The sequence below is a fragment of the Stenella coeruleoalba genome, assembly GCF_951394435.1.
Source record: "Stenella coeruleoalba genome assembly, chromosome: 2".
NCBI classification, from domain to species: Eukaryota; Metazoa; Chordata; class Mammalia; order Artiodactyla; family Delphinidae; genus Stenella; species Stenella coeruleoalba.
In genome coordinates this window covers 9,390,315-9,416,292 of record NC_137147.1, presented here as the reverse complement: position 1 = coordinate 9,416,292, position 25,978 = coordinate 9,390,315, and positions in this window count along the sequence as shown.

Here is a 25,978-nt window from a genome sequence, read left to right as displayed (position 1 = left end):
GAGAAATCCTGCTCCAGAGCCTTGCTCCGTGTGATGTATAAACTCAGTTTATTCTGAAAGGTTGTAATAGGCACTGAATTCTTCTGCACTGAAACTATCACATAAATCAATGGAACTTGATTAAGAGTCATCCTCCATTCAGAAAATCCCCTCCCTGGACCCAAGATTTTTGCTCTGTGAGCTGCCAGCCCAATGCCATGTGTCCCTGTGTCCATCCTCTGGGGGCAGCTCTCCCATCAACAGTGGTGCATCCGATAGACACTCGTGCCCCCTGCTTCATCCCGATGGAGTCCAGCCCACGCATTTCCCTACTGAAATGCACACACTTTTTATTATACATCACTTTCTTTTTATCTAACATTTAGGGCATTATGTTAATTTGTAAAGTTTTGTGTGTAGTTACATGATAGGGGCTAGGAACCTGTATTTCAGGATCATAAAGGGGGGGTTAAACTAAGTGTTGGAAGGGAACTTTGAGTCAGATGAATCGAGAACCGTTTGTCCAGAGCTCGCTATAGCCAGAGTCTGACTCACCACTGGACAAATGTGCCAGCACCCTGGCAGAGCAAAGAGACTGGTGCAGACTGAATGATCCCAGAGGTGTCATCACTAACGGGGGACCCAGACTACGGAGGGCTCCTTGAGACTCCAGAGAGGACTCACCATCCCTCGTGTTCTGCCCAGCCACACGGGCTCCACGCCACTGAAGGGCCAGGGACTCAGCTTCACTCACGCGGCTGCTTCCCCGGAACCTGGCCTGCCATCAGGACCACGGGGACAGAACCAGCCCTGGGGTCAGCGTCCTTGCAGGCCAGAACCAGCATGCCCCTTCCACCTGTAACCCTGGAAAGGAGTCCCAACTGGCCCCATCTCTTCCCGCCCCCTCCCCTGGGCTCACTACTCTGGCCTTGGTCCCAGCCACCCTGTCCCTCTGCCTACAGAGCCCCAGCTCAGACACCAGGTCCAGTGACCCCCACTTCCCCAACTCTTCTATTCTCCATCAAAAATAACAATACGCCTATCATCAGCAGTCCAGGTATAGCACACTTTTATTTACTTGGTTCAATTTGCTGTTTTTAACAGCAAAATTAGCACCTGTCAATCACCACTTACAATACAGCTAAGACCTTAACAATAATTGTCATTTGTTATAGTCCTTCCCACAATAGCATCCTCAAGCTTGTACTCAACATAACCTTGCTTTCCATGTTGATAGTTTTTGTTTTGTTTTGTGTTTATAGAAAGGAACTCTGCAGAGCTGCAGAAAAGGAAAGGTTTTTTTATTTTTTAAGCCACGCTGCATGGCATGCGAGATCTTAGTTCCCTGACCAGCGATCGAACCCGTGCCCCTTGCAGTGGAAGCACAGGGTCTTAACCACTGGACCGCCAGGGAAGTCCCCATGTTGTATAGTTTTATTGTATCTATTCAAATTCTCATATCTTTATTTTATTTGCATTTAACTGTATTCAAAGGATATCATACTGTATGCGGTCTTCGGGGACTTATTTTTTATTTTTTTACTTAATATTATTTCTGGTACATTTTAAAACTCCGTATCCTACTGTGAAGCCCCGTCCATATTTTGCATTTGCTCATTCTCTTGGTTGCCTCATTGCCTTCCACGGTGAGTACATTCTACAGTTTATTCAGCCGGGGTCCCGTGCTTGGCGTTGGGTTGCTGTTAGGGGTTTGCTCTGGTGAATGGCACTGGCTTTTCAGTGCACTCGGGCTACTGTCACAGAATACCGCAGGCTGGCTGGCTTAGAGAAATGTATTCCTAACCGTTCTGGAAGCTGGAAGTCCAAGAAGACTAGGACTTAAGAACACAAGGCACTAGCAGATTTGGTGTCTGGGGAGAGCCTGCTTCCTGGTTCATAGACAGCTGTCTTCTTGCTGTGCCCTTACATGGGATGAGGTGAGAGAGCTCTCTGGGGTCCCTTTTATAAGGGCACTAATCCCATTCATGAGAGCTCTACCCTCATAACCTAATCACCCCCCAGAGGCCTCACCTCCTAACACCATCAGATGGGGGGGGGTTAGGTTTCAACATGTGGACTTTAGGGAGACACAGGGATTCAATCCGTAGCAGTGCTGCCTTGAACCATCTCTGCTCTGATCACGGCTCCTGCTCCCCAGGGGCAAGGACATCTCTTACGCACATTCCTGGAAGAGGAACAGCTCTTCCCTGCCTCTTCACACAGAGAACACTAAACAGATCAAGTTCATCATTCTCCAGGTGCTGTGAGGTTGACATGATGTTGGAAAGGGCAAGGGTTCTGCAGCCGGAAGAACTGACGCTGCCCCCTGCCCCACCACTCGCCGGCTGTGACTCTAAGTGATTTAGTATCACTTCAGAGCTTCCTTCCCCTCACCTCTACGTGGGTACAAGGACACATTCCTCTCCAGGCTGAGAATTAAGATTACTTCCAGCTCCTCCAAGTGAGGTGCGGGCCCTGGGGACAGGTGTGATGAGCCATGGGAGGAACAGAGCACAGCTTCCTGCAACATCTGCTTTCCTCAACTAGCAGGCCAGGGGTATGATACTTTTGTGTTAAGTCAAACGCAGTCATGTTGGGTAGTAAAGCAAAACACACATACATCTTGGGCGAAATCAGCTGTAGACATGAGAGAGGCAGCTTGTGGGCCATCGGCTTCCCAGGGACTCTAATGGTTCCCATCTCCAGTTCTCAGCTCCGGACACACAGCACGCATCCACCTGCCCTTTCAGCATCTCCATTCTGATGGACCATGTCAGGTATCTCAAACCGCCGCATGCAAAACAGAGCCCAGCCCGCCCCACCCCCAAACTCGCATCTCTTCCAACATCCCCACTCGTAACCCTGAGATCCAGGCGGTTCTTATATGTGTCTGTTCCATTTCATCCTGACTTCTCCTGCTCAAAAAGATGATAAAAATAATAATAAACACATACACAGAATGCTTGGTACGATCCTAAGCATTTGGTATATAGCAACTCATTTAACCTTGATGAGTCTATGAAGTGGATGTTAGTATCACCATTTTACAGATGAGGGAATAAAACTCAGAGAGATGAAACCAACTTTCTCAGGGTCCACAGTCTGCAGAGGCAGAGCTGGGATTTGAAGCCAGGCAGGCTGCCCCCAGTGCCCACGGGTGTGACTGCTTCCTGTGAGCACCCTGCCCAGAAACCAGGATGGGGCCCCCGCAGAGCACACAGCCAGCAGGAGGGTCTCAGGAGGCTGAGGCCCCCCACCATTCTCCCTGAGGTCCAGGCTGACTCAGTGCCAGGCTCGGGTGGGGCACACAGATTTTGTCCGTTAGGGAGTTGCCAAGTGAGTGGCCACACAGTTGCCAAGGGAGTGGCCACACAGCGGCCACTATAGAAGAATTAGCCAGCTACGCATCACCCCAAATTAAACGCAGCCTGACATAGACTCACAACAGGCTGCCCACAAAGTAATCTTTGTCCCGCCCCCAGCCCCCAGCCCTAATATCATGATCCTATCAACAGAGAAGCTTTATTCGAAAGGCTTAGAGAGGAGCTCAGAGATGCTGGCGAGGAAGGAGAGGTCACCCCAAGCTGCCCAGCAGGTACAGTGAGGGGTCAAATGCTGACCTGGCTGCTCTACTCATGTGTTTGCTCCAGAGTCAGACCCCACGTCTCCCAATACCCCACTAAGCTGAAGACCCTCCCCTGAACCCCCAGGCTGGTTTTCACACTTCCCTGCCTTTGCTTCTGCTGTTCCCTCTGCCACGCATGCCCTTCCCTTTTGAGCAGCTCCAGCCAGGAAGGGACAGAAGGGGATTTTTATTTTTTAAAGCAAAAGTCTATTATGTTTATTGGCGTAAACTTTTTAAATTATATTTGCCTAGGATCCTTACTCTCTTTTGGTCATTTTATTTATTTTTTTTTTAACATCTTTATTGGAGTATAGTTGCTTTACAATGGTGTGTTAGTTTCTGCTTTATAACAAAGTGAATCAGCTATACATATACATATATCCCCATATCTCCTCCCTCTTGCGTCTCCCTCCCACCCTCCCTATCCCACCCCTCTAGGTGGTCACAAAGCACCGAGCTGATCTCCCTGTGCTATGGGGCTGCTTCCCACTAGCTATCTAGTTTACATTTGGTAGTGTATATAAGTTCATGCCACTGACAGGAGGGGATTTTAAGTCAACCTCTCCCTGCCAACGGGCTCCCTCCTAGGCTACTAAAGGCAAACACCAGTCAGATCATGCACCAGCTCATAAGCTAAAGCACTGGTGTCCTGATAAGAGAGAAACAGAGACAGAGACACACATAGAGAAGAAGGCCGCATGACGACGGAGGCAGAGATTGGAGGGATGCAGCCACAATCCAGGAACACTGAGGACTGCTGGTAACCACTAGAAGCTGAAAGAGGCAAGGAAGGCTTCTCTCCTAGGGCTTTCAGAGGGAGCATGGCCCTGCGGACACCTGATGTCAGCCTCCTAACTTCCAGTGCTATGAGATAATAAGTTTGTGTTGTTCAAGTCACCTAGACTGTGGTACATTGTCACAGCAGTCCTAGGAAACCAATACACTGTCTAATGAAAAGGCAACCATGCAGCAACTTTCAGAGTGGATGAACAGAGTGGCAGCTGTGAAGAGACGTCCAAGTCCAACTCTCTTGTTCACTAGCTTTGTGTGTTGAGCAAGTTACCTATATCTCTGAGCCTCAGTTTCCCCATCGATAAAATGGGTACATGACCCCTGCCCTGTCTTCCTCTTAGATGAGTGCGAGGCTCAGAGTGGTTGATGGCTGCAGAGCACTCCCCTGACTTCACGGTGCTATAAAAAAGTTTTAGCACCAAATGAATAATTTGCTCAGTAAACATTGTTGCACTCCTACTGTGTAGGCTTTGTACAGGCTGGAGGTAAAAAGACTGACTCAGGATCAAACCTATTCTTTAGGGAACTTGGATAAGAGATACCAGATGAGTAGAAGGTAGGTTTCCACCAAATCCCCAGAAGAACTTTGTGAAATGGGTGCATTACAACACCTACCTTAGTGGAGACGGTCGAGTGGTGAAGAGCTGGGCCACCGGCTCTCGAGTTCCGTTCCCGCTATTAACAAGCTGTACGACTTCAGTAAACCTTCAGAACCTCTCTGTGCCTCAGTGTCCTTGCCTGCAAAGGAGATAACTAGCGCAGTCTGGCGGGGTGTCCAGCACACGATGGCCCACGCTAAGTGGGGAGCCATCTGCTCCTGGAAGCCTGTGGACGGAGGGAGGACAGACGCGTGCCTGGGTGTGTGGACAAAATCCACACCCCAAGCAGGGGAATCCGGAGGCTCCTGAGCTCCTGAGAGCTTACAAATGCATGGCCTTGCCCTACAGGATGTCAAGGCTACGGCATCTGGACGAGTAACTCCAACCCAGGTGAGAAGTGATTGATGCCAGGAGAGCCGCGCATCAGAGGTGATGTCACCGAGGGGTCAAGGATGGTTTTGAGCAAGGGGCCACTTGAGAGCACCTTGCAGGATGATTTGGATTTGGACCTTCAGGCATTCAGAGGAAGGACCCTCATTGGAGATGGATAAGTCTAGTCTATGAACGTGGACAGATGAGAACAGCTCCATTTGATGGGCTTGTAGGATAGAATGTCGGGGGAGGGGAAGCTCAAAGGGCTCGAGTGCCAGGCAAAGGGGCCTGGACATTGGCTGGGTGCTGGGAAGTTCCAGAAGCATCAGGCTTGTCTAACCTTAATTGCTTTAGGCAGAACCAAGCACCCGGTTGTTAAAACCTGCCTGCTGGGGCTTCCCTGGTGGCGCAGTGGTTGAGAGTCCGCCTGCCGATGCAGGGGACACGGGTTCGTGCCCCGGTCCGGGAAGATCTCACATGCCGCAGAGTGGCTGAGCCCTTGAGCCATGGCCGCTGAGCCTGTGCGTCCGGAGCCTGTGCTGCGCAACGGGAGAGGCCACAACAGTGAGAGGCCCGCGTATCAGAAAAAAAAAAGAAAAAAACCTGCCTGCAAACCTTTGACCCGTCCTCTACCTTAGAACTGAATAGGATTGTCTCCAGTCCCCTGTGCATACAGAACCATGTCACCATGCTGGGGTCCTATGCTCAGATCTTAACTAGCTTCTTCCTTCTCTGTTTCCAGGTTTCTTTGAGGGATGAGGGTCACTCACAGGCTGGTATCTGGGGTTGGCAAGAGGGATGCCAGCCAAGGGGAGAGAGGGATGATGCCAGCAAGAGTGGGCTCCTCCACCTTGGCAACGGGGCTCTGTTCTTGATGACGGTGCACATCAACACAACCAAGACTGCTTGAGTGACAACTCCAAGAAGGATCTAAACAGCATCATCAGCCTGGAGGTGGGACTGTGCAGGGCATGGCTCCTGAGAAGGTGCCATTTGCTGAGACAGGATCAAACCCTACTGCTTCTTTGCCCCAGTCCCTCCAGGAGACCCTAAGGAGTAAGACAAGAGGCCAACCCCTACCTTCCAACCTCCCTACTCACCTGCCTCTTTGCTCTTGGATGCCCATCTTGGCTGACCGCCCTACGTCATCCTGGGCACATCTCCAGCTTTGGAAATGCTGGCAGTGCTTTGCTTTTATTTTCATTCAACTCAAGAGTCTGTTTCCAAGGATCTTCCCTGTGCCAGGTACCAGGCTAAAGGCTTTCACTACTTCATTTTATTCGGTCCTTCCAACAGACCTGAGGGGTAGAAATGATGACACCCTTTTTCCAGATGAGGAAACTGAGGCTCAGAAATGGGAAGAAATGTCCCAGAGTAAATAGCAGAACCAGATTTGGAATCTCCAGAGCAACACACACACTCTTCCCGGTGATCAGCTCCGGCTCCCTCACTTGGGTGCTCACGATGGGGTTGAAAACACAGTGTCTGCCGCTCAGCTGCCTGGCTGAGAATCCCAGTTCCGTAACTTGTTAGCTATGACTTTGGACAAGTTATTAGTTCCTCTGTGCCTCAGTTTTCTCATCTATAATATGGGGATAATAATACTGAACTACTAGAATTAAAGAATGAGGGGCTTCCCTGGTGGCGCAGTGGTTGAGAGCCCGCCTGCCGATGCAGGGGACACGGGTTCGTGCCCTGGTCCGGGAGGATTCCACATGCCGCGGAGCGGCTGGGCCCGTGAGCCATGGCCGCTGAGCCTGTGCGTCCGGAGCCTGTGCTCCGCAACGGGAGAGGCCACAACAGTGAGAGGCCCACGTATCGCAAAAAACAAACAAACATACAAAAGAATGATTACGTGTAAAATATTTTTAGCAGTGCCCGATGCATGGCAGATGCTCTTATTTTTATTATGATTAAGGAGGGTATGGCCTCCAGTTTCGTGCCAACCACCAGCGATGTCCTAACCTGACTTCAGGTTGTATGGTCCTGGGCACTTCAGGTTGCATGGTCTGTCACTCACCTATTGAATGACTTTGGGGACAGTCACCCTCCTCTGTCTCAGTTTCCCATAATATAAGATGGGATTTAACTAGATCAGTGATTCTAACCCTAATGGAGTCGTGAGCCCTTGAGGATCTGAGGGAAGCCGTGGACACCGTCCAGAAAGAATTTTCACTTGGTCCAAGCATTTCTCAGCCCGCAACGTCCGCGCGTGAGCCTCGGTTTGAGGACTCCAGGATCTGAAGGCTCCCCAAGCTTCCAAGCAGCCCTGGCTGTAGGACGGGAGCCAGGCTCCAAGAGTCTCCTCCCGGCTTTCTTGTCTTTTCTCCTTCCTTTCTTTCTGTATTTTCTGCTTCTTGAAACCCTGTTGCCACTGTGAGGTTAGAAAAAGTCCAGGGCAGAGGGTGACTTAGGCTGGACTTGCCCATCACGCCCCCCTCCACCCTCTGCCATTTCTGTCTGAGGTTTTCTGTCTCTTCCACTGCTCGGAAAAAGCCTTCCTTCGTGGGGGGGTGTGGGTGGAGAGAGCATGTTTATGAGAAGACAGTGTAATCCATACCAAGGGAAGAGGCAGCAGGAGAAACCCAAGATGCTGGGGAAGGCATCCTTCTTTATCGGCTGGATCGGGGGCCAGCTGCCTGTGCAGCAGACCATCTCATGCATCACGCGGTGGCAATCAGGGAGGATTTACTGAGGCTATCCCGGCAGGAAGGCAAAAACCAGCCCCGCCAAAAGAAAAAAAGCCTACGAGTCGGGCCTACGTCGTGGAATTGTCATCTCCTCCCCACCCCCATAAAGGAGACCAGCGAGGCACCTGGTAGCAGTGACCCCCTGCTGTTGGGGAGCGAGGTGGAGCCGTCAGGCCCTCTGGGTGGGTTTCCTGTCCTCACACGTCTCCCCCCATAAATGGTCCAGGTGCTTGGCGGGCTGCTCTGGCCACTTTTATTTGGGATCGTTCCCCAAGGCCACGTGGCAAGAAAACAGGGCCGGGGACACAATGGTGGCACAGTGACCAGCAGCCTGGCCCCCGGCTAATCACTCAAAACACCTGGAGGAGCTCGTCCAAGGAAACAAGAAACAAAATCCCTAAGATTAGGGTTGCAGGCTTCTGGTGGTCCCAGCTAATCTCTTTCAGGTGGAGGGCCTGGTGGGGAGGCCGGGCTGCCTCCCCAGCAGAGCCGTCCGGAGCTGAGGGCCTGGGGACCAGTGGCTGGAGCACGTCCAGCCGTGAGGCACACAGGCTGGCCTGAGCGTCTGTGATGGCAAGTGCCCCATAAGTGCCAACAAGCCGAGGGGTGTGTGGGAACCCCATAAAAGAGATGAAGCTACTAAACAGACCCCCCCCCTCCATGGAGAGCCCCGCACCCCTCAGTCCACTCCTAAAGCAGGTCACGAGACAGACCAGCCAAATGTCAGAGCTAAGATGAGCAACCTCTCAAGTAAAATCAGCAAACACAGGTCAGGTTTGCTCATTACAAAAGTAATACGTGTTTGCTTTAAACATGTATCATTAAATTAAGAGCACAGAGCCCCACCACCTAGAAATAATCGTATTTCATATAAGGGGCTTAATCCTTTACGGCTATATGTAGTGGAAATTTATAAATGTTAAATGAATATTTTCTTCCCTCAACCAAATAATGTCATACACGCCATTTGAAGCCTATTTTATGCTCTCATCCTCCATACATCCTCAGCATCTTTCTATACCATTCATTGTTCTCCTACCTCATCTATGGCAGCTCCGTAGTCTTGCCTTGTGTGGAAGCCTGAATTCATTTAGCTAATCCCAGACTGACGGCTTCTCCAGACTTTGCACACTCACATTCAGGATTTCTTTGATGCATTTTTAATCTTGAAATGTCGTGAACTCCCACCTGGGGCACTGGTTGGAAAAAAAGAAATACAATGAAAAGCTTTAATGAATTGAACGAGAATTTTAGATGCATTGGTGTACTGATAAGGACATCAGTCTAAGACAGACTTTGCGGGGCAGGGCTACTCTGGGGCGAGAAGTCAGGATCCGGTCCACCCCCAGCTCCCTCCACCCCCAGTTTTGCACATAAGGACACCAAGCCTTGAGGAGGCTGCCTCTGGAGGCTGCATCTTTACATTATTTTTTCTTTAACCAGTAAAGAGTTGTGTTCTCCGAACGACCGTGGGCCAAAACCGCCTCTTGTCTTTTGAATGTTGGTTTTCGGAATGACTCAGCCTCCCCAGAAGAGAGAAGAGGCAAAAAGGAATGCTGCCCCGCTGGAAATCCAGTCACTGCCCACCCCTGAGAGGGGCGTCCGGGGCCTCTCTGAGGACAGGCTCCTCGGCCAGGGCCGGATTCACGGCCGGACACAGAGCCCCACTCGGAAGACCCCACTCAGTGCTCTGCTGCCGTCTTGAAATCCTTAATAATTTTTGAACCAGGGACCCTGCATTGCCTTCTCCCCAGGCCCTGCAAATTCTGCAACTGGTCTTGTCCTCAGGTGGACACTGCCACTTCCCTGTTGGTGTCATCTCAAGTGTCACTTGGAGAGGTCTATACACGAAGGCCTCTATGGGACAAGGAAGTTGGTTCAGGCCCTCGATGGGAAAAATGACTCAACCAGTGTCATGTGACCACTTGTGAAAGAGCCGGGACCCAAGCCTGGATTCCCAGGTCTGGTGCAGAAAAGCAAACTGACCACAGACCTCGTCTGGACACAACCATTTCATAAATAGGGTGGTCACCCTTTTATAAACGGAGGGAAGGCCACACAAGGGAGGTATTTGGAAAGTTCTGGCAAGGATTTCTGCCTGCAAACGTGGCTCCCCCGGGCCTGCCTGAAGTTTACCATTAGAGAGAATTTGGGCTCTAGGTACTACGTCCCCAACCCGCAACTTTGGAAGCTTGCATGGATTTATAAGCCGCCAAGTACTGCTTCTCCATCAGCTTAGGGTGAGCTACAGCTGTAATAATCAGAGCTGCCGTCGGTTCAGGCCTGGGGGGATGGTGGAGAAAAATCAGACCCAGCCCACGGTCTCATGGGCAGGCCACTCCTTAGATGTCCCCAGGCTTCCCTGGCCGAGGCTTTGCAGTCCTGGGTGAACTTGGTACATCGCTGTACCACTCTGAGCCTCAGTGCAGTGGGGATAACACCCACCTTGCAGGGTCCTTAGGAAGGTGAGTGGCTAGTACGGTGCCTGACAGAATAACAAAAGGGTGTATTATTATTATACATGGTATTATGCAAAGGTAAACATTATCTTGTGCTAGGGCACTCTTTCACCTCGGAGAGGACTCCCACGACTGCTCATCTAGATTTCATCCTCTGTGAGGATGACGACTCTGCCTGCCTCACTCACTGCTCTACTCCCAGAACCGGCACTGTGCCTGGCACATGGCAGGTGCTCAGTTAACCTCCGATGAATTGAGTTGCAAGTGAAACGGATGTAAAATTCACCTCTTCCAGACTCATCGGGTCTTGAGCAGACCCCTAGAGAGAAGCCCAAGCCCCCCAGCCCAGCATTCAGGCAGTCGACAATGGCCTCAGCTGGTCCTTCCAGCCTCACTCCTGCGATGTGCTCCATGTTCCTCCTATAGGGGCATCCTGACGTGATCCCGGACTTTCCCCAGGCTCCCTTCCCTTCCAGGGCTCCTGCCCCCTGAACAGCCCGGCTCCCTGGTTTCTGTTGGCCAAGTCCCATCAAGCATCTGTCGCAGGAGTTCAGCTGAGCTGGAAGAGGGCAAGTTCCTGGGGGTGGGGAAGTGTTGGGGATGGACACGGGGACAAAGGTCATGGGTGGACAGAGCTGAGGCTGTGGGAGGTGAGAGCGTGGGGCGGAGGCTACTTGCTAGTCTGGCCTGCGTGGCCGGGGATGGTGATACCCTCACTGGAGAAGGACCACGTGTTGAGTCATCAAGCGTGGTTACCCCAAACCCCCGGGGAATGCCCTGGTGCCTCCTCCGGCCTTGCTCTGTGAGCTCGGATGCATTTATTCAATTCACTAGTCATCTTCTTGGAATAAATTCAGAGGAACTAAAACATCGACCATGGAGTATTCCTGCTGATGGGGAGGAAACACGGAAGGGAGGGGGCCCAGCAGAGAAGCATTCTGTTACAGAATACAAACGCAAAAAAAAAAAATGGCGTAGGCACTGCATACACCGCATTTCCTCATGAGAGTTGAAATGTCATGGTCAGATGCACAGGCTCAGGGCTGGAGCCCTGGTTCTGTCACTTACTAGCTTGGGCAAATCATTTCCACTCCATCTCTGCTTCCTCATCTGGGAAATGGACCTATTAGTTGCACCTCTCAAAGGTTGTTGTGAAGATTACTTGGCACCCTGCCTGGCACAGAGTAAGTGCTCAGTCAGCATCAACTCTGAGCGATGCGGCTCCCCAGCTAAACTTTAGCCCCTGGACCTGCAGGCCTCTCTTCAAATTTGCGTTGCCGTATTTCCTCAAATATCTGTGCAGTGTGTTTTTCACGTGTGTGGGGACAAAATGATGGCGTTTGCACTGAGCCTTGTACCTTCCTCAGACTCATGTGGCCACATGGACCGAGCTCATCCGACTTCCCAGCGGCGGGGCCGGTGGGGATGCATGCTTCTCCCGTCGCTTCCACATCACCTCGCGCCCCTTTCTACTCAGCGTGCTCGCTTGGTGATTTCACCGTTTGCCGACCCAAGAACAGTCATTGTATTGTTTCATCCTCAGCCCAATTCTACTCCCTTTACATTTTTACCGCTAAATTGAATCTACTGCCAGTAATCTAATTTACATTTGAAGGCACACACAATGCCAACACTACCAAACGCCAATAAAATTTCTAGTAAAACCCATAAATGGCTCGGTGCTTGTGTTTATGGAAATCTTAGCCTGCCCCTGCCCCAAGATCCCTGCAACCCAGAGCCCTAAATCATTCCCATATGACGGTGAGACACTCCGGATGCCCCCGGCAATGGGGGACGAGGCCCTTCTCCAGGGCCTGCGGTGGAGACCCCAGAGATTCTGCCCCATTCCCTGGAAGAAGATGGGGTGGGCTGGCCCGGCGTCAGGTGCGCACACCTGGTGAATCAGGGCCGCACCTCCTGCCCCACCCCATTCCTCCCCATCTCCCTGCCTCCGGCCACACAGTTGGGGCCTCTTTCAGAGAGCGCTGACCACTCGCGTTTCTGGACCGACAGATGAGAGAAAATTCACTGGACTTGGTAATTCACTCTCTCCTGCTGTGTCACACTGTCCCATCTGTAGACCATATGACAAGCGTTTCACAGACTCATGGAAGCATTGACTCTCAATTTTGGAAGCAACTCAAGGAAGACACGGTCCTTCTTTTAATAATAGTTTGAATGATAATAAAAATAAAAGCAAACACTTATTGGAGATTGAGTATGCGGCAGACACTGTTTTTAGTTCTTTGTGGCTATCAACTCAGTTTTGACCGCAGCCCTGGGACTTTTGTTATTCCCAGGTGACTGGATAGGACACTGAGGCACAGAAGGGTTAAGAAACCTGCAAGGTCACACAGTAACTGAGGCACAGAGCCAGCTTTTCAGGTCTGGAATCCACAGGCTCGGCTTCCCCCTGCATGATACAGCCTCTTATCTCCATCGAAGAAGCACCTACTATGTGCCAGTCTCTGGACTGAGTCCTTTACGTATATTATCTTTGAGCCTTGCAACAGCTCTGCTGTGCAGTACTGGTGATCCCGGAGAGGCTGATAATCTTGCATTTGTTTGTGAGCGTGTGTGTGTGTGTGTGTGTGTGTGTGTGTGTGTGCTGGTGAGTAGGCGTGTGTGCACATGTCCTTGAGATTTGCAAGCCCACCTCTTGATTATCGGGGGACCTTGGGTACAGAGGACTGAGTTCATCACACTGCTCGATTCATGGCTAAAGTCACTGCTGGCCCATGCTGGTGTCCCATCCTGATTGATGATTCATAGACCAGTGTAATCCCTTTTTGCCCATTCCTACACCCAACATTGCCATTATTGTAAAACATGTTCTATTACTTTATGTGCATGTAATTTTACTGCATGTAAATATGATTAAGCTATAGATATCATATCATTCTTTTTTCTTTTTTATTCAATTCTATGTATTTGCGCTTTGTCCGTGTTGCTATGTGTCTACCCCTAGTTGCTCCTGGTGTTCTGAAGTGTATACATTGAGCATGTTTTAATTATCCATTCACCCAGTGATGGGCATATCAGTTGTTTCTAACGCCCCTAGACCTAATCAATGATGTGATGAACATCTTCGTAAATATTTCCGTCTGGACTTGTGTGGGAACCTCTCTGGACCAACATGTTGGGAGTTGGGAGTAGAATTGCTGGGTCAGAGGAGATACTTATAATTAATTTGATTGAGTTTCATCAGAGGACCCCCCAAGGATGACACTCCACCACGCCCTCCATTCTGCTTTCTAATTTGTGCTAATCTGATGGATGTAAAGTGATATCACCTTGTTGGTTTAATTGGCAAGTCTCTGTGTTACTAATAAGAGAATTTCATCAGATGCTTGTTAGAATTTGGGGCTTCTTTGGTTGTGAATTACTTGTTCCTGTTCTTTGATCATATTTCTATTGGGATTCCTATTTTTTGTTTTGTTTTTTGTAGATTTACAGCAGTTTATATATATTCTAAGATATCAGTCCCTAATTAATTTTAGATATTGTATGTACTTTATCCCTTCCTGTCATTTATCTAGTGGCTTTTTCTAGGTTGTCCTTCATTGAATGGAAGTCCGTAATGTTGATGTACTCGAAGTCCATCAGTTCTTTTCTCATACTTCATCCAAACCACAGTTTGTACTCTAGGGGTATTGTATAGAAAGTCCTTTCCTGCTGCCAAGGCACAAAGATAATCTTCCGTAATCACCTTTATTATGTTTACGGTTTGTCTTCCACATTTAAGGCTTTAATCCATCTACCCTTCAACTTTGCTTACACCACTAGTTAGGGATCTAATTTTATTTGTCTCTTGTACTGGACCAGTTTTCCCAACACCAAAACAACTTTTCCTTTCTGCTTTGAAATGTGGTGCCCCCTTTATTGTATGCTACGTTCCCATATATGCATGCATCTCTCTCTGAGCTCCCTCTTTGCTTCATTGGTGATTCAACTCAATTTTGTTTGTGGAAAAGTAGCTTTGTAGTATGTTAATATCTGATGGATGGGGATACCCCTCTTGTCTCCTCCTTTTCTCAGTTGATTTTGCTATTCACAGACTTTTGTTCTTCAAAATAAGTTCATGGAGTCCCTCAACAAACCCAACTGAAATTTAGATTGAGATTGCTTAATTTGGAGAAATTTGACATCTTTTAAACATTAAGTGACCCCGCCAACAGTATGAAATAAGTATTTATTGTGGGGGGTCTTCTTTTAAGTCTTTTAATACAGTAAAACCAAATTTTTTTTCATGGAGGTCATGTGCTTTTTTTTTTTAATAATTTTTGAATTTTATTTTATTTATTTTTTTATACAGTAGGTTCTTATTAGTTATCCATTTTATACATATTAGTGTATATATGTCAATCCCAATCTCCCAGTTCATCACACCACCACCACCTCCCACCGCTTTCCCCCCTTGGTGTCCATACGTTTGTTCTCTACATCTGTGTCTCAATTTCTGTCCTGCAAACCTGTTCATCTGTACCATTTTTCTAGGTTCCACATATATGCGTTAATATACCGTATTTGTTTTTCTCTTTCTGACTTACTTCACTCTGTGTGACAGTCTCTAGATTCATCCACATCTCTACAAATGACCCAGTTTCGTTCCTTTTTTATGACTGAGTACTATTCCATTGTATATATGTACCATATCTTCTTTATCCATTTGTCTGTCAATGGGCATTTAGGTTGCTTCCATGACCTGGCTACTGTAAACAGTGCTGCAGTGAACATTGGGGTGCATGTGTCTTTTTGAATTATGGTTTTCTTTGGGTATATGCCCAGTAGTGGAACTGCTGGGTCATAAGGTAATTCTATTTTTAGTTTTTGAAGGAACCTCCATACCATTCTCCATAGTGGCTGTATCAATTTACATTCCCACCAACAATGCAAGAGGGTTCCCTTTTCTCCACACCCTCTCCAGCATTTGTTGTTTGTAGATTTTCTGATGATGCCCATTCTAACTGGTGTGAGGTGATACCTCATTGTAGTTTTGATTTGCATTTCTCTAATAATTAGTGATGTTGAGCAGCTTTTCCTATGCTTCTTGGCCATTTGTATGTCTTCTTTGGAGAAATGTCTATTTAGGTCTTCTGCCCATTTTTGGATTGAGTTGTTTGTTTTTTTAATATTGAGCTGCATGAGCTGTTTATATATTTTGGAGATTAGTCCTTTGTCCATTGATTCGTTTCCAAATATTTTCTCTCATTCTGAGGGTTGTCTTTTTGTCTTATTTGTAGTTTCCTTTGCTTTGCAAAAGCTTTAAAGTTTCATTAGGGTCCCATTTGTTTATTTTTGTTTTTATTTCCATTACTCTAGGAGGTGGATCAAAAAAGATCTTGCTGTGATTTATGTCAAAGAGTGTTTTTCCTATGTTTTTCTCTAAGAGTTTTATAGTGTCTGATCTTACATTTAGGTCTCTAATCCATTTTGAGTTTATTTTTGTGTATGGTGTTAGGGAGTGTTCTAATTTCATTCTTTTACATGTAGCTGTTCAGTTTTCCCAGCACCACTTATTGAAGAGACTGTCTTTTCTCCATTGTATATCCTTGCCTCCTTTGTCATAGATTAATTGACCATAGTTGCGTGGGTTTATCTCTGGACTTTCTATCCTGGTCCATTGATCTATATTTCTGTCTTTGTGCCAGTGCCATATTGTCTTGATTACTGTAGCTTTATAGTATAGTCTGAAGCCAGGGAGTCTGATTCCTCCAGCTCCGTTTTTTTCCCTCAAGACTGCTTTGGCTATTTGGGGTCTTTTGTGTCTCCATACAAATTTTAAGATTTTATGTTCTAGTTCTGTAAAAAATGCCATTGGTAATTTGATAGGGATTACATTTTAATTTATTTATCTATTTGTTTATGGCTGTGTTGGGTCTTCGTTGCTGTGCGTGGGCTTTCTCTAGTTGCTGCAAACGGGGGCTACTCTTCATTGCAGTGCATGGGCATCTCATTACGGTGGCTTCTCTTGTTGCAGAGCATGGGCTCTAGGCCACGTGGGCTTCAGTATTTGCAGCACACAGGCTCCGTAGTTGTGGCACACGGGCTTAGTGGCTCTGTGGCCTGTGGGATCTTCCCAGACCAGGGATTGAACCCATGTCCCCTCCATTGGCAAGCGGATTCTCAACCACTGCACCAGCAGGGAAGTCCCCATGTGCTTTCTTTTTAGGTTACTTCCTACATACTTTATGGCTTTGTTGCTCTTGAGCGTGGTATATTTCTTTTTTTACTTATATTTTCTGTTTATTTCATGTAGAAAAATCTACTGATTTTTAAAATAAATTTATTTATTTATTTATATTTTACTTTCGGCTGTGTTGGGTCTTTTTTTCTGTGCACAGGCTTTCTCTAGTTGCGGCGAGTGGGGGCTACTTTTCGTTGCGGTGCCTGGGTGTCTCATTGAGGTGGCTTCTCTTGTTGCGGAGCATGGGCTCTAGGCCATGTGGGCTTCAGTAGTTGCAGCACACAGGCTCTGTAGTTGTGGCTTATGGGCTACAGAGCCCAGGCTCAGTAGTTGTGGTGCACAGGCTTAGTTGCTCTGCAGCATGTGGGATCTTCCTGGACCAGAGCTCGAACCTGTGTCCCCTGCATTGGCAGGCGGATTCTTAACCATTGCGCCACCAGGGAAGTCCAAAATCTACTGATATTTTAAAGGTGGTTTTGTATTTAGAAACTTGCTGAACTTTCTTATTAGGTCCAATAAATTGTTGATTCTGTTTTATAAATTATTTTTATTTTTTGTGAGTCTGTAACTATCTTTCTTGGACTGCCATTGTCTAATTTAGGGATCAAGATAACACTGATAATCTGACAAACCTAATTAAATGGTTTCCTTTGTTCTTCATCTCCTTTTGAAATAACTTGTGTAAGATAAGAATTTTCTGTATGTGAAAGTTGGTAGCACTCACCTATAAAACCATCTGGGCCTGGGACGTTTTGTGATGAGGAGACCTAGACTACCATTCAATTTCTTTAAAATGTGTATTGGTATATTCAAGATCAGTTACTTGTTCTTGAATAAATTTTTGCTCTTTTTTACTCTTCCCACATTTTTCCATTTTTTCTCAAGTTTAAAATGTATTAGCTTTTAGTTTTTCCTAATATTTTTAAATTATGTTTCAATTTTCCTTATATCAATAGGTGTTTTCCTCCATTTCAGTTTGTATTTCATTGTTTGCATTTTCTTGTCTATCTTAATTGATCTTTTTGAAGAAACCACTTTTGGTTTTATTAATCTTTTCCTTCTGTTGCTATTGTTGTTTTCTCCATTTCACTGATTTTTTTCATTATCTTCATTATTGTCTAACCAGAGCCAGTTCTAATCCAGGTCTTCTGAGCCTTGAGATGTCCTTTTTGTTTTGCTGTATTACCTCTGTAACAGCTCCTTCAACGGACAGTTGGCCACTGTCTTGTGACTCTGAACTCACTGTCTTAAGATACAGCTTCTCCCACCTTTGGATAATTTTTGTACAAGAAAATTCTTTCCCAGATTGACCCTAAAAATGACCCTGTAATATTTCTACTACATTTTGGCTACACAAAGAATGTTTAGTCAACCTTCCCAGAACTGCTTTTCAGCTATTTCAAGATATTTTTAGGTGCTCTGAGTTTTCTCTTTTCAAAATGAATCATCCCCAGAAGTTCCTTCAACTACCCCTTCGTGGTTCTATCTGTCACCTCTGCTCCAGGTTTTTTCAGTCAGCCAGCGCTTCTCTTAAAGAGCAGGGCTGGGAATGCAGGACAGTTTCTCCAAGTATGTAAACGAGAGTCGAGTGAAAGGGAAATAACCTCCTTCATTTGAAACGTTATACATCTGTTAATGCAACCCAAGTGGGCATTAACTCCATTAGCAAATACCTCACAGTGGGACTCACGTTGAGCTCAGTGCTGGCCAAAACTCTTTCTCTGTATACTAGTTACTGCTTAATTTTGACTCCCCTTCCTGTTCCTGAGTAGTTGAAATGACTGACTCCTTCATTTCAGCTGCGGGACATTCTTGCCTCACAACTGTTCACTCCTCTTCATTCATAAACTCAATGAATGTATATTAAGTAACTAATATGTACCAGACCTTGGAGGTATAACAGAGGACACAGCCCATCACAGTCCATTCCCCAAGGCAGTCCTCCCAGCAAGGATTCATGAAGCTTGCTTCAGGAAAATTGAACGAACTTGAATTCATTCACTAATTCATCCATTTTACAAACATATAATTTGACCTCTACTGTGTGCAGGATACTTCTTCCACTCTCCTTTTGCCTGCCCCACCTCTCTGGCACCCCCCCCCCAAACCTCCATGTGTGAGAAGCGATGTAGGAGAAGGAGGAGGGAGCCAGGCCTGGGCCCTTGGTGAAACCTTCATTCTTTGCCCAGAACCTAGAGCCACAGCCTAGCCCTACGGTCTCCCCAGCAAGATACCTCTTCCTCAGCGCCAAAGGCATGACACCCAGGATCCATACTGGCCCTCCAGCCCCATCAAGGGCACTGCCAGACCCTGGGAAAGCAGGGAAAGTCTTGTCTGTGCTTGTTGGGAGATGGAGTGCCTGAAATCTGAGACTTCTCAGTGTGTCCACCAATCAGGCACTGGAGGTTAGAGCTGGAAGGGTCACCCTCCCATTTTACAGATGTGGAGACTGAAGTGTCTGCAGGCCACATAGTGGGGCTGGGGCAGGGGACTTAGCAGGCTTTGTTCCACATCCCAAGTCCAGGACTCGGGGGGGCTGATGGGTCTCCTTCTTGGGCAGGGCATCCATCCAACCGCCCAGAGCAGTCCAGGAAAGGGGGCTCCTGTGGGGGTGGTAAGGATTGTCAGAGGCAGGAGGGGCCTGTAGCAGGAAGCTGCTGGGACTGAGAGGGACTGGGAACTGAGCCTTCAGGTCCAGAGGCTTTGGGACAGCACAGGGGAGGTGTGAGGAGGTGGCCACCTAGGCCAGAGAGTGAGCTACACTTAGGTGGTCCATTAAGTACCAAAGTGCGATCACACAGCCAGTTGCTTCTTGTCCAGGAGAGATTCTGCTTGAACCCAACTCCTTTCTGCTCCTTTCGGCTCTATGGCCCTTTTCTCACCCAGACCACCTGTGTCTGCCTCTCCAAGAAGTCTTCATCTCCGTGTTACCTTGAGTGGTCCTGCCACTGAAGGCAACACAGGTGGCAGCTCTATCTGTGAGCTTGTGAGAAATGCAGACTCCCAGGCATCCCCCCAGACAGACCTAGTGAATCACAGTTTGTATCTTTTTTTTCCTTTTTTTTAAGCCATTTTTAAAAATTGAAGTATCATTCATTTATAATGTTGAGTTAGTTTCAGGTGTACAGCAAAGTGATTCAGTTATACACACACACACACACACACACACACACACACACACACATACACATATATATTCTTTTTCAGATTTCTTTTCCATTAAAGATTATTACGAGATACTGAATTTAGTTCCCTGTGCTATGCAGTAGGACCTTGTAGTTGACCTATTTTATATGTAGGAGTGTGTATCTGTTAACCCCAACCTCTTAATTTACCCCCCTTTCCCCTTTGGCAACCATAAATTTGTTTTGCAGGTCTGTGAATCTCTTTCTGCTTTGTAAATAACTTCATTTATGTCATTTTTTTAGATTCCACATATAAGCAATATATGATATTTGTCTTTCTCTGTCTGACTTACTTCGTTTAGTTTGATAATCTCTAGGTCCATCCATGTTGCTGCAAATGGCATTATTTCATTCTTTGTTATGGCTGAGTAGTATTCCATTGTATATATGTACCATATCTTCTTCTTTTTTTTTTTTTTCCTTTTTGTGGTACACGGGCCTCTCACTGTTGTGGCCTCTCTCATTGCGGAGCACAGGCTCCGGATGCGCAGGCTCAGTGGCCATGGCTCATGGGCCCAGCCGCTCCACGGCATGTGGGATCTTCCCGGACCAGGGCATGAACCCGTGTCCCCTGCATCGGCAGGCGGACTCTCAACCACTGCGCCACCAGGGAAGCCCTCGAATTAGATTTTTATCCAGATATATGCCCAGGAGTGGGATTGCTGGATCATATGGTAGCTCTATTTTTAGTTTTTTAAGGAACCTCCATACTGTTATCCATAGTGCTGTACTAATTTACATTCCCACCAACAGTTTAGGAGGAGATTCCTTTCAGAATCTGTGTCTTAACAAGGTCCCAGGTGCTCATTTAAAATCTGAAAAGCTGTGCACTAGATTGTACATTCTAGGAGGGTTAGAAGTGTATCTGTCTTATTCACAGCACAAAAGTTTGAGAAGCACTCATCCACCTGGGTGACTCTAAACTCTGTGCCTCTGTTACCTCATCTGTAAAATGGGAATGATAACAGTTCATGCCTCAGCAGAGCAGTGGGAGGATTCAATGAGTTGATATAGAGAGAGCTGGCCCATAGTAATTGGTTTCTAAGCACTATTTTTGGTACTTCCGGTCCACTTGGATCACTTTCTCAATCTTCCTGGTCACAGAGGTAATCGGCTGCAGTCTGGCTTTATTTAGGTCCCCATTTTGTTTTTGTCAGAGTATGTACGTTGCCCACTGCCCTTACAAGCCAACTCCGCCTATACTCTTTATTAGTTAATGGTCCATCCAATATTTATTGAGCATCTATTGATACTATATGCCAGGCATTGTTCCAGGTGCTAGACTTACAGCAATGAACCACAAAGACAGAATCCCTGCCTCCCTTCCTCCAGAACCTTACAGTCTAATAAAGGGAGACAGACATGAAGGTAAACAAACAAGCAAGGTAACTCAGTGGTGGGAATTCCCTGGCGGTCCAGTGGTTAGGACTACGTGCTTTCACTGCCGAAAGCACACGTTCGACCCCTGGTCAGGTAACTGAGATCCCACAAGCCGTGTGGCGTAACCAAAAAAAAAAAATGATAATTCAATGTAGGGACTGGGCTGTACGCTGTCATTTCTCAGATCCATTTTCCATGTTTTTACAAAGTGGTCACCTCACCTCCCTTTTTAACGTCTTCAGAATCCTTTCTGGATCAATGCTATGGAATTCATAAAATGTATGGACACAATTCACACATCTATTGTCAGCGTTGGTCTCAAGGTGGGTGAGTTCCTCTCCCTCCTCCTACTGCATGTGGGACCCTCCTAAAGGAGCACAGCAGGTAGGTCTGACCAGTCGGAGCATCACCCTACACTGGCCCCTGCAACTGGTCAGGGAGGTGGGCATGTGACTTGAGCCGGGTCAATAAGCCCCAAGCAGAGAACCCCCCACCACCCTCGTCTTTGCCTGAGTGCGTGGAAAGAGGCTTTCTCTCTCTCTCACTGTAGGTCAGGAGGATGTCAGGTTTGATCTGGGGCAAACACCTCAGCACCATGAAGGCGGAGCTTCTGAGAACATGGGGAGAACAGAGGAAAGAGCCTGCAGACAGAGAGAGAGGGACTGAGTCCTAGAGTGTAGGAACCCTGTCACCTGCTCCTTGACTTCTTCCCCTGAAGACAACTTAGGCTATTTTTCTCATCCCTTCTCAGAGAGACATGAGGTTATCTTTGTTCTCACAGAAAAAAATGGGGGTGCCTTGTCGTAATATGGGAGCCAAATACAATGAATTAACTGCAGTTCCAGAGTAGCACCCAACCAATGACACCCAGGAGTTGATGTGTTCACACCCCAGCTCCCTGGGCCCTCTTGTCTTGAGTGCAAGCCCTGCCCTGACTCCCAGAGCCCCCAGCAGGACCCAGCTCCAGTTGTCCCCATGGTAACTGGCTTGCTAACATCTGATTGGCTGCCTTCCCTTCCCTGCCTCCCTTCCTCACTCCTGATAGGCTGCCTTCCCTTCCCCACTTCCCTGTTGGCGTTTCCTGGGATCACCTCTCTGATAAACGACATGCATCCTTTTTTCAGGGACCACTTTCAAGGGAACACAAACTAAGGTGCCTCCCAGAGGTGATTGTGAAGTTTGAATGGGGGAGAATGTCTGGCACAGAGCTGACATCTAGGGGGCCCTCAATAAACAGTAGTTATTATTATTTCTTCCTCTTTGGTTTTGAAGTGTGCTATACTCCCTTCAACTTTTCCCTTAAGGGACAAAGAGGGAAGCCAAGCAGCCTTTGCAGGTAAATATTTATTATAAATTTTACTCACATGAAAGATGTGTAGCACACAGTTAACAAATAATAAAGCGCACAATAGTCCTCATTGTAAATTCCACGTGGCCCCAGTTGATTCTCAGAGAATGCCTACACCGATCATTCTTGAACTCCTATTTCCATAGCCAAACTACAGATGCAATCAAAGAATGAGTGCACTCCAGACAGGAGTGTTGGTTGATGTTTTCACTTATGTTAACAAGTAAGACAAAAGCGAAATGATGGAGAGTTCACTAGCTCACTAATGACATGTGCAACTTTTCCTCTGACTCAGATAATAGTTTTCAAAGGCTGGCAGAAGAGTTTCTCAATTTGAGGGGCTATTTATAACATAGCAGCTGTAGACATGACATATTTTAAGTTTATTCTGCATACTTTCTCAAGTCTGAATAATCACGACGACCACATAAATTAAGCCCTGATGTGTAGCAGTTGTCCATTTACATGACGCGCATATTCCCACCACGGCTGGTTTCAAGCTATCAAAGCGATGTCACCTGAATGTAGAGTTGGGAAAAGATGGAGGTAGTCCATCATTATTTGTGCTTCCATTAGATGATAGCAAAAATCTAGTAAAATAATCAGGAACTGATGAGTTTTGACTAATTAACCTCTGATGAATTGAGTTGCAATTCATAAACTTTGCCTTATAGAGCAGTTTTTTTTTTAATTCATAAACTTTGTCTTATAGGGCAGTTTTAGTTTCACAGGAAAATTGAGCAGGAAGTACAGAGAGTTCCCATATCCCCCCATCTCCACACACACACAGTCTCCCCTACTATCAACCCCCTGGCAGTGGTGCATTTGTTACAACCAATGAACCTGCACTGACACATCCTCATCACCCAAAGTCCATCATTTACATCATTTACATTGGGGTTCGCTCTTGACGTTGTACATTACGTAACTTTGGACAATTGTGTGATGACATGCGTCCATCATTATAGTATCATGAAGAGTGGTTTTACCATTACCTTTGTGTGTTGTTTTGTTTTGTTTTTCTTGGCTGCGTTGGGTCTTCGTTGCTGTGCGCGGGCTTTCTCTAGTTGTGGCGAGCAGGGGGACTCTTCGTTGCGGTGTGCGGACTTCTCATTGCAGTGGCTTCTCTTGCTGCAGAGCATGAGCTCTAGGTGCGCGGGCTTCAGTAGTTGTGTATGCAGGCTTAGTTGCTCCGCAGCAAGTGGGATCTTCCCGCACCAGGGATCGAACCCATGTTGCCTGCGTTGGCAGGCGGATTCTTAACCACTGCGCCACCAGGGAAGTCCACCTTTGTTTTTGATATGTTATTCAATCGTAAGTTTACATAATTTAATTTTTAATGGTGACTCTGTTTAACAACCTGCTGGTAAAATCCTGAAATTTTAACAATTGGTTTCCAGGGGCCGGTGCCTGCCAGTTCCAACCCATCGCTGCCATTGGGCCTCCATAGAGAAACTGAGGTCACTGGGCCTCACCTGTAAGGCCACCTAATGTTTTCCCAGCAAAGCCAGACATGCTCTGGGCAGCTCCGAGCTTGGAAGACCCACCTGATAACTGGGTGGGGCCGGGTCTCACCCATTCCTCCCTGTCCCTCCCCAGGGTAGTGCCTCCAGAGCTCCCACCCATCAGCTGCCTGTTGGGACTGCCTGATTTGGGGACGGGAACAAGACCTGGGAGCCACATGGGCAGCTGCACCAGATGGGCCAGAAGCAAGAGCAGCACCTCCAATCTTTGTATCCCTGCAGGGTGCGGCTCTTGACGTTACCTCGATCATGCTTTCGGATGGGAGGACCTGAGAAGTTTACAGTAAAAATCAAAAACGATTTTACGTGGAGGAGGAATCATTTAATTGGACAGCTCCAATCTAAAGTTTCTCTGTTCACAGGCTTAACTAGCATAGCTATTAGTTTTATTGCCCTCCAGAGAGATTTATACAAGGCATGCCCCCTTGAAGAGACAGCCCTTGAAGGTGAACCTAGCTGGACCCGGGAGGGAGCCTCCTGAATGCTCGGAGGTCCTGGGTCCACAGATCCAGGGGCTGGGGCTTCAAAGATAGCAGATCTCACAGTCTGTGCGGATGGACACTCCCAGTACAGGGAGATTTGCTCCACAGTCCAAGGATACACAGATGAGGCATCGACCCAATTATCTACTTAACAATCGCTCCTGTATCACTCGCAATGTCTCAAGCACTGTACTAAACACTTTGCAAATAATACATGTAAATATCACCAACTGGGGGCTAGGAAACCCATTTTAGAGACGAGTAAATCGAGGCCTCGGAAGGATAAGTGACAGGATTTGAACTCAGGCAGTCTGGCTCCATTGTCAGTGTGAACCATTAGGAAGGCAGCCAAGAACACAGAGCTGCAGGGAATTCACCTGTAGTTCAGTTAGACTGGTGTGGTCTGTGTGAGCATGGGGAGAGGGGAGAGAGGGACTTGAGACCAGATTTCACACACAGGCACATGCACACACATGCACACGTGCATACACAGTCGTGCATGTATGCACACAACACGACCATGTATGTATACATGTGCACACGCGAAGACCTGTGTTGACACGTGCACGCACACACAATCACACACTTGTGCACACACACTTTATTTGGACCCTGAGGGCAGGTCCTTGCAATAGAAGACTGTCCCCATCAGAGTAGTGCTCTAGAAAGCTCCCTCCAGCCTGAAGCGTGCGGGCAAGTCCCTTCTCTCTGCACCTCAGTTTCCTCCTCTGAAAATTGGGGGACCAATGTTTCCTATCATGAATGGGAAAGGTCTTTGTAAACTGCGAAAGTAAAGGCGTGTGTGCTGTGTTTTCAGAAGTCCATATCCTTATCAAGAGAGTAAAATGTGAAAGTTACCCACTTAGCACTCAACACCCTATGTCACCTTGAGGGCGGTGGTGGCAATGTGTGTGTGTGTGTGTGTGTGTGTAGCAAAAGAAGAAACTGGGACCCCAAAATGAGTAAGAAAAAGGCACAGGGTCACCCAGCAAATTGATGGCTGAGCTAGGACTCGAATCCAGCCCTGTCTGACTGAAGTCCTCACGGCTCCTGCCTGATGTCTTGTTTCTCCCCGGCCACTCACCTCTTCTGACCGTTTGACCTCCTTATCCCTGGGGCGGGGCTAGTGGGCACTTCAAGCCAGCCTCACAGGACAGCCATCCACAAGCCATTAACCTCTGGCGACCCGCTCAACTTAGAAAGATTCATGTGCTCTCTACACAGCCTGAGAAGTCGTTACAGGGCTTTGTCTACCCCCTCCCTCTCCCTGCACACTTCCTAACTTTCCTTCCTATGAGCAAGGGTGCATTCCCCCCAGAGGGACCCAGTGGACATCAGAACAAGGGAGGCAGCTCAC